Source organism: Moschus berezovskii, chromosome 13, assembly GCF_049115385.1.
Source record: "Moschus berezovskii isolate FMDL1 chromosome 13, NW_MosBer_1.0, whole genome shotgun sequence".
In the NCBI taxonomy this organism is placed as follows: domain Eukaryota; kingdom Metazoa; phylum Chordata; class Mammalia; order Artiodactyla; family Moschidae; genus Moschus; species Moschus berezovskii.
In genome coordinates, this window is record NC_142472.1 from 34,067,855 (window position 1) to 34,080,633 (window position 12,779).

At 39.8% G+C, this 12,779-nt stretch overlaps 1 protein-coding gene across 15 annotated transcripts in view; it reads right to left on the bottom strand.

Moving 5' to 3' along the window:
- SCEL (sciellin) overlaps positions 1-5,457 on the bottom strand; it is a 127,352-nt gene extending 121,895 nt beyond the window's left edge. For all 15 annotated transcript variants that reach the window (XM_055426517.2, XM_055426523.2, XM_088842668.1 and 12 more), the window contains exon 1: positions 5,306-5,457. The gene's annotated coding sequence lies outside the window, so the exon portion shown is untranslated. The remainder of the gene's footprint in view (positions 1-5,305) is intronic.
- Positions 5,458-12,779: the final 7,322 nt, after the last annotated feature.

Here is a 12,779-nt window from a genome sequence, read left to right on the forward strand (position 1 = left end):
GTTTATTATTAATAATAAAATGCTATCTGATAAAAATTATCTGTTGCCTGAGCCCCTCAAGCACTGTTTTCAGTTCTAACTGAAAACATTTGTTAAATGAGTAAAAAACCCAAATTTAGACTGTGCACTATGAACCAAAAGTTACCCTAAGTTCTCTGTCTTAATCTTATATCCTATTCACTACAACTCTTTCCTGTGGTCACTCTTCATCTCAATTTTACACAATAAAATCTTTCTCATTATAATAGTAATATATGTTCAACAGAAAATGTGGAAAATATAAGAAAGTCCAAAGGAAAAAGTCAGATACCTTTTATCAACGTTTGTTCTTTTCCTCTAGGATTATTTTATTATTATTATTATCATTTTGCATATTACAGCCTATTTGATGCAAATTTTCAATACCATTTAAAAATATTTGAATAATTAATTCTTCTGCAACTACAAAATATTTCATCTTATGGGTCTATCAGTATAACATAACTCCTCTGTTTTTTCCCAACAAAACCATACAAATCTTTTGACCACATCCCTTTTTATTTTTATCTATGTCTTATAGATCTTTAGAAGTAAAATTATTTGCCAAGGGTTATAACTTCTAAAATGTACTTGATCTCTATTGTGAACTATCTTCCCATAAACTTTATACCAGTTTACAATCCTTCCTCAGCACGTGAATGTCCACACATTGGCCAGGAGTTAGAATTGTCATTTATTAGTCTCTTTAATGATATAATAGGTGAAAGTGGAATCATTTTGGCTCAAATGCATATTTTTATAATTTTATTGGTTATTTTCTTATTTTGTGAATTATCCATTGATGAATATTACGGATTTCTTATTGCTTTCTTATTTTCTTTGTAGGGAAACGTTTATAGGTATGACATCTTTATATGTCAGAAATATTTATTTTTACTTTCCCAGTATTCATTTGGCTTCTAATTCTGATTTTTCATTAGCAGCGTCTAATTTTATAATTCTCTCTTTCCCCTTATGAATTCTTTCACTCCTTAAAACCCCTGTAGACCATCAATAAAACTTTTTTCCTGACCTCAAAATCCAAGTGATCACCAAATACTGTAACTCTTCTCCTACATCTCTCTTGATTGTCTTTCTATATTCAAGCTGGCATGATCTGCTTACTGTTTTAACAGCTTTCTACCTATATTCCCAATCTCTAGACTTACACTCTTAATCCATTCTCACAAGTCACCACTTTGCTTAAAATTCCTCAGTGGCCTCCATTTCTGTCAGGATAAAATCCAAATTGTTGGCAAGGCTTACAAGTCTGTACCCTCCAGTCTTCTTTCTTGCTACTCCGCGTGCTTCACTCAAACTCTACTTTCAGCTTGACTAGGGAATTTAGTCACTCAGTCCTCTCTGACTTTTTGTGACCCCATGGACTGTAGCCTGCCAGGCTCCTCTGTCCATGAAATTCTCCAGGCAAGGATACTGGAATGGGTTGCCATTTCCTTCTCCAGGGGATCTTCCCGACCCAGGGGTTGAACCCGGGTCTCCTGCATTGCAGGCAGATGCTTTACCATCTGAGCTACTGCTAGACTAAGTCAGTCCAATTCCTGAGGGCTCCATCGTTTTCATCACCTTTATGCTGTTGCTCGCTCTACGGTTTTTGCCTAAAGCATTCTTTCTCAGCCTCTCTTCAACCTTACTCTCCTTTCAGGAAAGACTTTTCAGGTCACACATTACATATCCTCCTAGAGGTTTTCAGTGATACCATCACAACCTTGTCTGTACCTCCACTTCTCCAGGCTGAGTTAAGAGGCTTACTAAGTGTTCACAAGGCAAAGAGTACCTTTCCATAACAACATTACCATACAGACTGCCTGTTTGTGTGGCTGAATAGTTTATCTCCATCAACACACACACACACACATTGTAAATCTGAAGGTTGTAACAAAGACCATTTTCTCTACAGCTGTATTTCCAAATATTATTATTGTCTTTGGCACATAATCAATTATAGAGGAACACTTGTTGCAAAAATGAGATTAATATTTACACATTTTCTTCTAATTAAAAAATGTATTTTATTGTTATACAGAAACTATAATCCATATGGATTTACTTTGATAATCCCTTCCCCACTGATACATGATTTTTCCTTTGTCACGTAAAAAATTTCTTATACATTCAAGAATGTGCTTCACAGCTGTCTCTTCTGTTCCATAGATCTACCATTAGTTTCTTGCAACAGAAACAAACTATTTTAGTTATTGTCTTTTTATAATACATTTTAATATTTAATACAAGCACCCCTCACTAATTTCCCTTGTAGAAATTCTATCAGCTATTCTAATTTATTAATTTCTTAAGATAAACATTAAAATTATTTTCTTTGATTTCAAAACAAATATTCTATTAACACTTTTGATTAGAACTGCATGAATCCTATAAAATGTTATGAGAAGAGCTGACATTGATGACATTCAATCTGTTCATCCAGGAATCTACTCAAAGATGTTTTTTCTCAACAAAGTTTAGGCCTTATAGTAAACTTCTGTGATTTTTCTTAATCTAGGTCCCACATTTTTCGTACGGAAATTTTTTCTCCATGTTTTACATCTCTTTGTGTTCTTGTAAAAGACTATGTAAGTCATATTATCTTATTATACAAATATATGCATAATTAAGTAGGAGCCCTAAATTTTTTTTTTATTTGCTGGTACTGTGAGGTAAGTATGATCACACAAGTGACACTTTGTCAAAGTGGGATCATAATCAAATCCAAGTCTATCTGGATTCCAGCCTCCTGTAGATTCCTTTCAGATGTTTACTTGATAACGAGAGAGAAAACACTAGGAAAAATGAAGGAGGAGGGTAAGGCTGCAGGGAGGCCATTTTCTCCAAAATATTTAAAATTAGTTCTTGATGTGGATGTACTGTGCATATCCTGCAGCTCCTGAGAATTTTCTGGAATACTGTCACAGCTTCCTGGGATGGTTGTATTCTAGTTAAAAAAAGTATGGTCTATATGATTTATTACTTTCTCCCAGAAGGTTCCATTAAAAGGATACTTGATTACATTTTAGACCAGGAAAACTTGGGTCTAGAAACAGAGGATAAATTATTTAGATGCTTAGAGCTCTCAAGTATACAATTACAATGAGTTCAGAACTAGAAGTAAGCCAGTTGTTGTTTAATGGATAGCTATAAAAAGCACTCTTCCATTTAATAAACACAGTAAAAGGATGATTCATATCTTTAAGAAGTTTAGCAACTAACATAAACACAAATCTAATAAATGCAGCTGTTATTTGACACAGCATCCATTTAAGGAAGGGCCTTCACCAAATTCTAAAATCACGTGGATTTTTTAACAATGGACTAGAAACCCTTAAGAAATATATTTGATAAAGACTTTTGATTCAAAAGTAAACTTCAAGCAACTACAGACAAGTTTCCAGTAATTAATACACAAAACCCTTATTTCAAAGTTCTCAGCAAGAGAAACACGATCAACAAATAGCCTAGAAGCAGGATAATGTCAGAAGACAAACTGTGGGACCAGCAAAGTTTTCCCATGGACCCCTGGCTGGTCAATGAGTCTGTCTCATCCCTCTTGAAGAGTGCTTGGAGTTGATGCCCAAATCATAGGGTCACTATCAGTGAAAATTGCTTAAGTTGACTGCTTAGTTAACTATATACAATTCATTCCACAGTCTGGGCTTTGTCATTCAAAACATCTCCTCTTTGTTGACAAAGTCCCCAGTTAAATGAATCTGTCAGCTATTTCAGTCAAAATTCCAGCAGTTAGAGGAGTCAGCCAGGTGAACAGCACCTACAGACTGGCAGCCGAGGTGAGGCTGGCTCTGAGTGCGTGTATCACAACCTACAACCGACCTACAACCTACATGTGCACGCTAGATCATCTTCTTATACGGGGCTGACTGATCCAGTTGCAAATTTATGTCAATTGGCTCTAAGATTTCATGAAGCTAAAATTTTAATAAAAATCCTGGCATTCTATCTGCATTCTCTGTCTACCCTGACATTCAGAATCAACCAAATGTTTTACTAAAATTTTTATTGATGTAATCTCACAGTTTTCTCAAATTGATTTTCCTAGTACTTTAGTTCTGGAAGACAGTAAACATCAGAAGAACCATTTGTGCATTATAAACTGTGGAAGGGAAAGCTGGTTTTAAATCTGATCACATTTCATGACAAAATTATAACCCGCAAATGCTACACTTTAGCTTTCTGATTGCTATAAATGTTTGAAAACCAATTATAAAATTCCTCAGTAACCTTTGAGCACTGAGCTCTAAATGCGTCTGAGATGGCAGGTGATCTGCTCAGCAGTGGAAAGTGATGGAAGCTCTAGAATTCAAGGCCGAGACAGATGTGCTGTGGGAAGAACCCTTCTGAAGGAACGAGAGCTCTCGTTCTAAGTGTGATTAGTGCCTGGGTTTGATCCCCACAGCTCTGAGTTTTGAATGGAAATGGTGGAGAAAAAACACAGGTCAGACAAATCAGCTTAGCTATTAATTATAAAGAAAAGTCTGGTTAAAATAACTTTTCTATTCTTATCAAAGGATTTCTAAAACTGGTTTTTCAGGACTAGAATTTGAATAGACATTGAAAATTGCTCCCGTGTACATAATCAATTTGTAAATTGGAACTCAGGGTATAACATAGTCAAGTTGGCACACGAATGAATCTCTATGAGAAACTGCATACCACCCCGCAACCAGTTAATCCCGTCCTGCTTTATTCTTTGATATATTCACTCAGTAAACATGATTTTCTTATTTGGAGAGGACAGGGTGGAGGGCTAGCTCTCTCACACAGCTCAGCGACTGACTTGTAGTGCTTTCAGCAGTCAAGAAAAACAAACAAGACTTCTTATCTATAAAACGGTAGAGCTCACCATTTCAGTAAAAGCGTCATCTGTGAAGACAGGGAGCTCCTTTTAAAAAAGGTTTTTATAGTATCTTAAGAAAGTAAATCAGCAAATGCTGGCCCCTCGACTTAAAGAATTTACTATCCTATGTGTGACCAGATTTGCCAGCTGACAGCTCCCACATGGAAACTCAAATAGGCTTTCATTTCTCTGCTGCCAGAAATGTGTAAAATTGTGGAGAATTTAAAAGCAACGCCATCTAAAATCACAACAAGGAGCAGCAGAGCTGTGGACAAGCAAAGCAGCCAGTTGGAAGCTGTCAAAATTTCACTGGAAAGAAGACAAGAGAGTAAGTTCTAATTTTAACCACTTGCAAAGGAAACAGAGAAAGTGATGCAATAAAGCAGATGTCTTTACCTTTGCAAATATAATTCAACTTACCTGTCTTGGGCAGAAAACCGGGACTTTCTATCTAAACAACCTGCAGTGATTCCCCCAGGTGATCCGGCTGAGACGAATGAGTACGTGGGGTTTACTGAAAGCAGTTTCCACCTCCACCTGCCTGCGTTAATGAACAGTTCAGAGGCTTCTCCTTCAGTGGCTGAGTCAGCCAGGGAGGGGGTGGGTAGTATGAGAGAGGGTGTCACCTTGTACAAATACCAATTCAATTAAACCAGTTCACTCACCGACCTGCTGTATTTGTCTGGCGAATTCTTTCTGCAATTTATGGCCTTGGTAGACCAAAAATATGTACTTCTGTTATCACCCTTTTAATTGGCATCAACAGTACATTCAACTCTACCCTGACCAGGTGCCATAGTATCCAACCTATTTTGGATTCTCTTTTAAAAAACAAAACACAAAACTTAAGCTGGGAGGGATCTCTTCTCTGCCCATGGTGCCTGGAAGACTGGGGCCCAGATACACACACAGGAAATGTACTGCTGGTTGGAATCAAGATCCTTAGGAGAGAAAAGTCCTTTGGAAGCCTGGAAATAGGAAATAGGAAAGGACTCTGTTACATCCTGAAGTAAATGTAAGAATTCTGATCGCTTTGTGATTTCACCACCTATAAAAATGTGAAAAGCATCCTGGAAACTTCTTTCTCATCTGATAGCAGCGGTAGACTCCAGTGTCGACACCTGCTTGGAGAGCAAAGAACACTGAAGAGGAGCCGCGCTAGGTGGGGTCTCCTATTACAGGTTCTGAAATGTACCTTCCGTGACAGCCGGGAGTCTTTAAAGAAGCTTAGAGAATCTGGAACACTGCTGAGAGGAGCGAGTCATTAGCATTTACTGGGTCATCTTTATTTATCTGCCACAACAATAATTAACCAAATCCTCTCCATTTCAAGACAGCTCCTAAAAAACCACAGTCCAGAGGCGCTAAAGTCATAGAAGTGACTGTAGGAAGATACAGAAACATTCCCATTAGAAGGTTCGGGCAATTGCATGATGCACTCATTATGGACTAGGACATCCCCATCTTAATGTGCCCTTATTCTGGGTTGAGGATTTGAACATTTAAAATGGAAAACAAGGACTTCCCTGGCCATCCAATGGTTGAAACTCCATGATTCCAATGCATGGGACAGGGATTCGATCCCTAGCCATGGACCTGGAATCTTACATGCTGTGTGGCTGGGCCAAAAATTTTTTTAAAAAATAAAGTCAAATGGGAAATGTTCTCTAAAGGCTACATATATATATATATGGTTATGGTGGTGGTTTAGTCGGTAAGTTGCATCCAACTTTTGGGACCCCATGGACTGTAGCCCCCTAGGCTCCTCTGTACATGGAATTCTCCAGGCAAGAATACTGGAGAGGGTTGCCATTTCCTTTTCCAATGTATATATGTATATCTATATTCCCTGGTGGTTCAGATGGTAAAGAATCTGCCTGCAACCCAGGTTTGATCCCTGGGTTGGGAAGATCCCCTATAGAAGGAGATGGCTACCCACTCCTTGGATCCCCATGGACAGAGGAACCTGGTGGGCTACAGTCCATGGGGTCGTAAAGAGTTGGACACGACTGAGTGACTAACACTTTGACTTGAGACAGAGATATATATATATATACATGTATATATGCATGATTATTCAGTGCTTTCATAGAATTTTAAGTCTGAAAGTCATTTTAGAAATACATTTTAAATTTCTGTGAGGCCCATAAATATTGGTTGGACTGAGGTTTGGATATTAATATTACAGATGAGAAAGTTGAAAAACTGAGATGTAACTTGGCTCATCTCAGAAAATAAGTATTTTAGAAATATTATATTCAGGATCATTCAGTATTCATTTAGCTTAATGAAGCGCTAAAACAGTTTCAGAGTTAGCTTGTAGGGACAAGTAATATATTACAGAATGCTTAAATGTATGTTTTCATCCTTTGCAGAATATAGAAACAGAAAATCATTTTCTACTTTGCAATGAAGAAAAATACACTGCTCAAGATACATTAAAGATTTTGAGCTTCCAAACAATCATTTCTGCCTGGAATTGAGTATTTTTATTATTAAAATTGGTTAATTATTATTTCATTATTATTTTATTTTACATACTAGAACTACTATACTACTAAGTATATACTAAGTACTATACTATACTAGAACTACTATACTACTAAGTCACATCAGTGTCTTTCCATTTAGAACTAAGTCTTTGATTCAAAAAAGGGCTAACTAAACACTTGGGCAAAATTCAGACTTCCTCACTGCTGAACAGACATTCAGGCAAAAGACTGCTGAAAATGAACAATCTCACAGTTCAAAGAGGTCAACCAAGAATGTGCCCAGGGGTGGAGGTCAAATAGGTTTAGCCTTAGTTTCACTCAGGCTTTGAGCTGGGGAGCTTCGAACATGCTTAAAATAACTCAGCTTAACCACACCTAGTTCACTGTGAGAGGCAGAGTTCTTGAGGCCTCTAGAATGTAAGCTCCTAGGCTGGGATGGCAAATGTTTTATCCAGGTTGCCAATGTCAACTGCTTGGCACTGGCTGCCTGGGGTGATACAATGAGGTTTGTAAGGTGACTTTGAACTTACATAGAAGACTCCTTTGTGGTGTGCTCAGTAGTGCCTGACTGCATGTGACCCCGTGGACTGTAACCCAACAGGCTCCTGTGTCCGTGGGATTCTCTAGGCAATAATACTGAGTGGGTTGCCATTTCCTCCTCCAGGGGATCTTCCCGACCCAGGGATCGAAACTGCAACCCTTGTCTCCTGCATTGGCAGACGGATCCTTTACCATTAGCACCACCTGGGAAGCCCCACATAGGGGAGAGCCACGATCGATTCGTAGTGTCCGCCACAGGTCTCAGATGGGGGAATGTTTGCTGAACCTATTGACCGAAACAGGACAGTGCTTTTTCTACGCGTTGTATTCCAGTGAAACAGATAGCAAAAAAATGAGCGCTTGTTACTACATTATAAGGAAAATAGAAAATACTTATATAACACTGTCCATGTGCCAGGCATTGTTTTAAGAACTTGCCATGCATTCATTTAAGAATTGCTAATGTTATGTGCCAGCCTGAATAGGAGGGGGTTTGGGGGAGAATGGATACATGTATACGTAAGGCTGGGACCCTTTGCTGTTCACTTGAAGCTACTATAATATTTTTTAATTAATTAATTTTTTATTGAAGGATGATTGCTTTACAGAATTTTGCTGTTTTCTGTCAAACCTCAACATGAATCAGACATAGGTATATATATATATACCTCATCCCTTTTGAACCTCCCTCCCATCTTCCTCCCCATCCCACCCCTCTAAGTTAATACAGACTCCCTGTTTGAGTGTCCTGAGCCATACAACAATTTCCCATTGGCTATCTATTTCACATATGGTAATTAAGTTTTCGTGTTACTCTCTCGATACACCTTACCCTCTCCTCCCCTCTCCCCATGTCCATAAGTCTATTCTCTATGTCTGTTTCTCCACTGCTGCCCTGTAAGTAAATTCTTCAGTACCATTTTTCTAGATTCCATATATATGTGTTAGAATACTGTATTTATCTTCCTCTTTCTGACTCACTTCACTCTGTATAATAAGCTCTGGGTTCATCCACCTCATCAGAACTGACTGAAATGTGTTCCTTTTTATGGCTGAGTAATATTCCATTGTTATGACCAACCTTGATAGTATATTAAAAAGCAGAGACATTACTTTGCCGACCAAGGTCCGTCTAGTCAAGGCAATGGTTTTTCCCGTGGTCATGTATGGATGTGAGAGTTGGACTGTGAAGAAAGCTGATCGCCAAAGAATTGATGCTTTTGAACTGTGGTGCTGGAGAAGACTCTTGAGAGTCCCTTATACTGCAAGGAGATCCAACCAGTCCATTCTAAAGGAGATCAATCCTGGATGTTCATTGGAGGGACTGATGCTAAAGCTGAAACTCCAATACTTTGGCCACCTCATGAGACGAGTTGACTCACTGGAAAAGACTCTGATGCTGGGAAAGGTTGGGGGCGGGAGGAGAAGGGGACGACGGAGAATGAGATGGCTGGATGGCATCACCGACTCTGTGGACATGAGTTTGAGTGTACTCCGGGAGTTGGTGATGGACAGGGAGGCCTGGCGTGCTGTGATTCATGGGGTCGCGGAGAGTCGGACACGACTGAGCGACTGAACTGAACTGAACTGAACTGAATATTCCATTGTGTGTATGTACCACAACTTCTTTATCCATTCATCTGTTGATGGACATCTAGGGTGCTTCCATGTTCTAGCTATTGTAAATAGTGCTGCAATGAACAATGGGATACAGGTGTCTGTTTCCATGTTTATTTCCTCAGGGTATATGCCTAGGAATTGCTGGGTCATATGGTGGTTTTATTCCTAGTTTTTTAAGGAATCTCCATACCGTCTTCCATAGTGGCTGTATCAATTTACATTCCCACCAACAGTGCAAGAGTGTTCCCTTTTCCCCACACCCTCTCCAGCATTATTTCTGTATTTTTGATGATGGCCATTCTGACTGGTGTGAAGTGATATCTAATTGTAGTTTTGATTTGCATTCTCTAATAATGAGTGGCATTGTACAATACTGTTAATTGACTATACCCTCAATACTAATTTAAAAATTTAAAGTTAAAAAAAAAAAAGAATTGCTATGAAAAATCCTCACCTCCTCCTGGTCTGAATGTTCATGTCCTCTCAAAACTCATATGTGAAATCCTAACCTGTAAGGATGATAGTGCTGGGAAGCGGGGCCTTTGGGAGGTGCTTAGCTCATGAGGGTGGAGCCTTCATGAATGGGATCATTGTTCTTATAAAAGAGATCCCACCCCCCAGAGCTTTCTAGCCCTTCCCACCACTAAGGACAGAGGTAAGAAGATGCAGTCTATGAACCATGAAAAGGGGCCTCACCCCACCATGCTGGCAGCCTAATCTCAGACTTCCCAGCTTCCTGGAAGAATCAAATTCCCATTGTTTCTAAATGACCAGGTCTGTGTAATTTTGTTTTAGCCACCTGAACAGACTAAAGATACCTTCTCATCCCACAGAGATTCAAAAAATGATGCTGAAAATGCAAAAGAAAAATATAAACAGGACAAATCAGCAACTCAAAGCTCTCACATCTGTCTTGCAGGGACTCTGAGGGGTTGAAAGATAGAGGGCTTCCCACTTTCCTCCCAGATGGAGGAAAGAAATGTTATGTACATGTTGCAACAAAAGCGGTATCATTAGAGTGGTAATTACAGTGCCAATTTCTCTTGGGCTGGGAGTAGACAGATGCCAGAATTAATGAATTACTGCCTTGCTTCCAGTGTTGCAAGAGCAAGGGCATTGCTTAATAGGCACTGGTAGTGCCAGCATGATGCATACCCACCTCGGAGAGCCCAGCAGAGACCCCATAGGAACCTGGGAACCATCACCTGTGCAGACCCACTGCGCACTGTGGACAGTCACTTCACTCTCAGGTCCATGTTTTTCTTAGTGCGAGGATTAGGATGACATCAATCTCTTTATCACCTGGACTGGGTGCAGTGAAGAGATCAGGTTTATTTAATCACAAATCCATACCTGCACTTTACACACAACACTGAGAGGACCCAAAAGGGCTCAGCCCCGAGTTCCTGAAGCTTTCTGACTCTTCTTAATTCTCCAAACAGGCAACTACCCTTACCCAAAGAAACAAGCAGAGATAAGGCAAGGTAAATGATGATTATAATGATGATGATAAAAATAACAACAGCAACAACAATAGTTTAAACATGTTCCAGTCACTGCTTAGGGCTTTCAGTTCAGTTCAGTTCATTTCAGTCGCTCAGTCATGTCCAGCTCTTTGCAACCCCATGGACTGCAGCATGCCAGGATTCCCTGTCCATCGCCAACTCCCGGAGCTTGCTCAAATTCATGCCCATCGAGTCAGTGATGCCACCCAACCATCTCATCCTCTGTCATCCCCTTCTCCTCCCACCTTTAGTCTTTCCCAGCATCAGGGTCTTTTCCAAGGAGTTGGTTCTTCAAAACAGTTGGCCAAGTATTGGAGTTTCAGCTTCAACATCAGTCCTTCCAATGAATATTCAGGACTGATTTCCTTTAGGATGGACTGGTTGGATCTCCTTGCAGTCCAAGGGACTCTCAAGCGTCTTCTCCAACACCAAAGTTCAAATGCATCAATTCTTCAGCACTCAGCTTTCTTTATAATCCAACTCTCACATCCATACAAGACTACTAGAAAAACCATAGCTTTTACTAGATGGACCTTTGTTGGCCAAGTAATGTCTCTGCTTTTTAATATGCTGTCTAGCTTGGTCATAGCTTTTCTTCCAAGGAGCAAGTGCTTTTTAATTTCATGGTTGCAGTCACCATCCGCAGTGATTTTGGAGTCCAAAAAAATACCTCTCACTGTTTCTATTGTTTCCCCATCTATTTGCCATGAAGTGATGGGTCCGGATGCCATGATCTTAGTTTTCTGAATGTTGAGTTTTAAGCCAAATTTTTCAATCTTGTCTTTTACTTTCATCAAAAGGCTCTTTAATTCTTCTTTGCTTTCTGCCATGAGGGTGGTGTCATCTGCGTATCTGAGGTTATTGATATTTCTCCCAGTAATCTTGATTCCAGCTTGTGCTTCATCCAGCCCAGCATTTCACATGATATACTCTGTGTATAAGTTAAATAAGCAGGGTGATAATATACAGCTTTGACATACTTCTTTCCCAGTTTTGAGCCAGGCTACTGTTCCATGCCCAGTTCTAACTGCTTAATGCTTTACACATATTATTATTTCATTTAATCCTCACAAAACCCTTACATCATAGGAACCATAGAAACTATGGTTAAGTGATAGACAGCAGAAAATGGAAGCCTAAGATCACACAGTTGGGAGTTAGACATGTCCAGAATTCGAGTCTAGACAGGCTGACTGCAGAGCCCACATTCTTGGGTTTGCAGGTCCACTGTCTCCCCAAAGTGCCAGAAAAGAGATGGGCACTTTACCCAAGAGACCGTGGCTGGATTGTAGGGTGAGCTACATTGACATCAGGTCTGAATAATAGGTGACAGTAAAGAACAATGGCTTTTATCAGTAAATGCACATGTATGGACTTCCCAGGTGGTGCTCCTGGTACAGAACCTGCCTGCCAATGCAGGAGACATAAGAGATGCAGGTTCAGCCCCTGGGTTGGGAAGATCCCCTGGAGGATGGCATGGAAACCCACTCCAGTATTCTTTCCTGGAGAATCCCACGGACAGAAGAGCCTGGCGGGCTATAGTCCATGGGGTCGCAAAGAGTAGGACACGACTGAAGCGATTTAGCACAGGCACACACACCCATACTTCTGGTCCTTTTTCAGTCCCAGTGGACAGAAAAAATAGAGACCTGGTGATTGGTCTCCAGGTGCTCTCCATGTTTGGGGAGATAGACACTGAACTAAGTAATTATAATACATCAAGATAAAGTAATACAG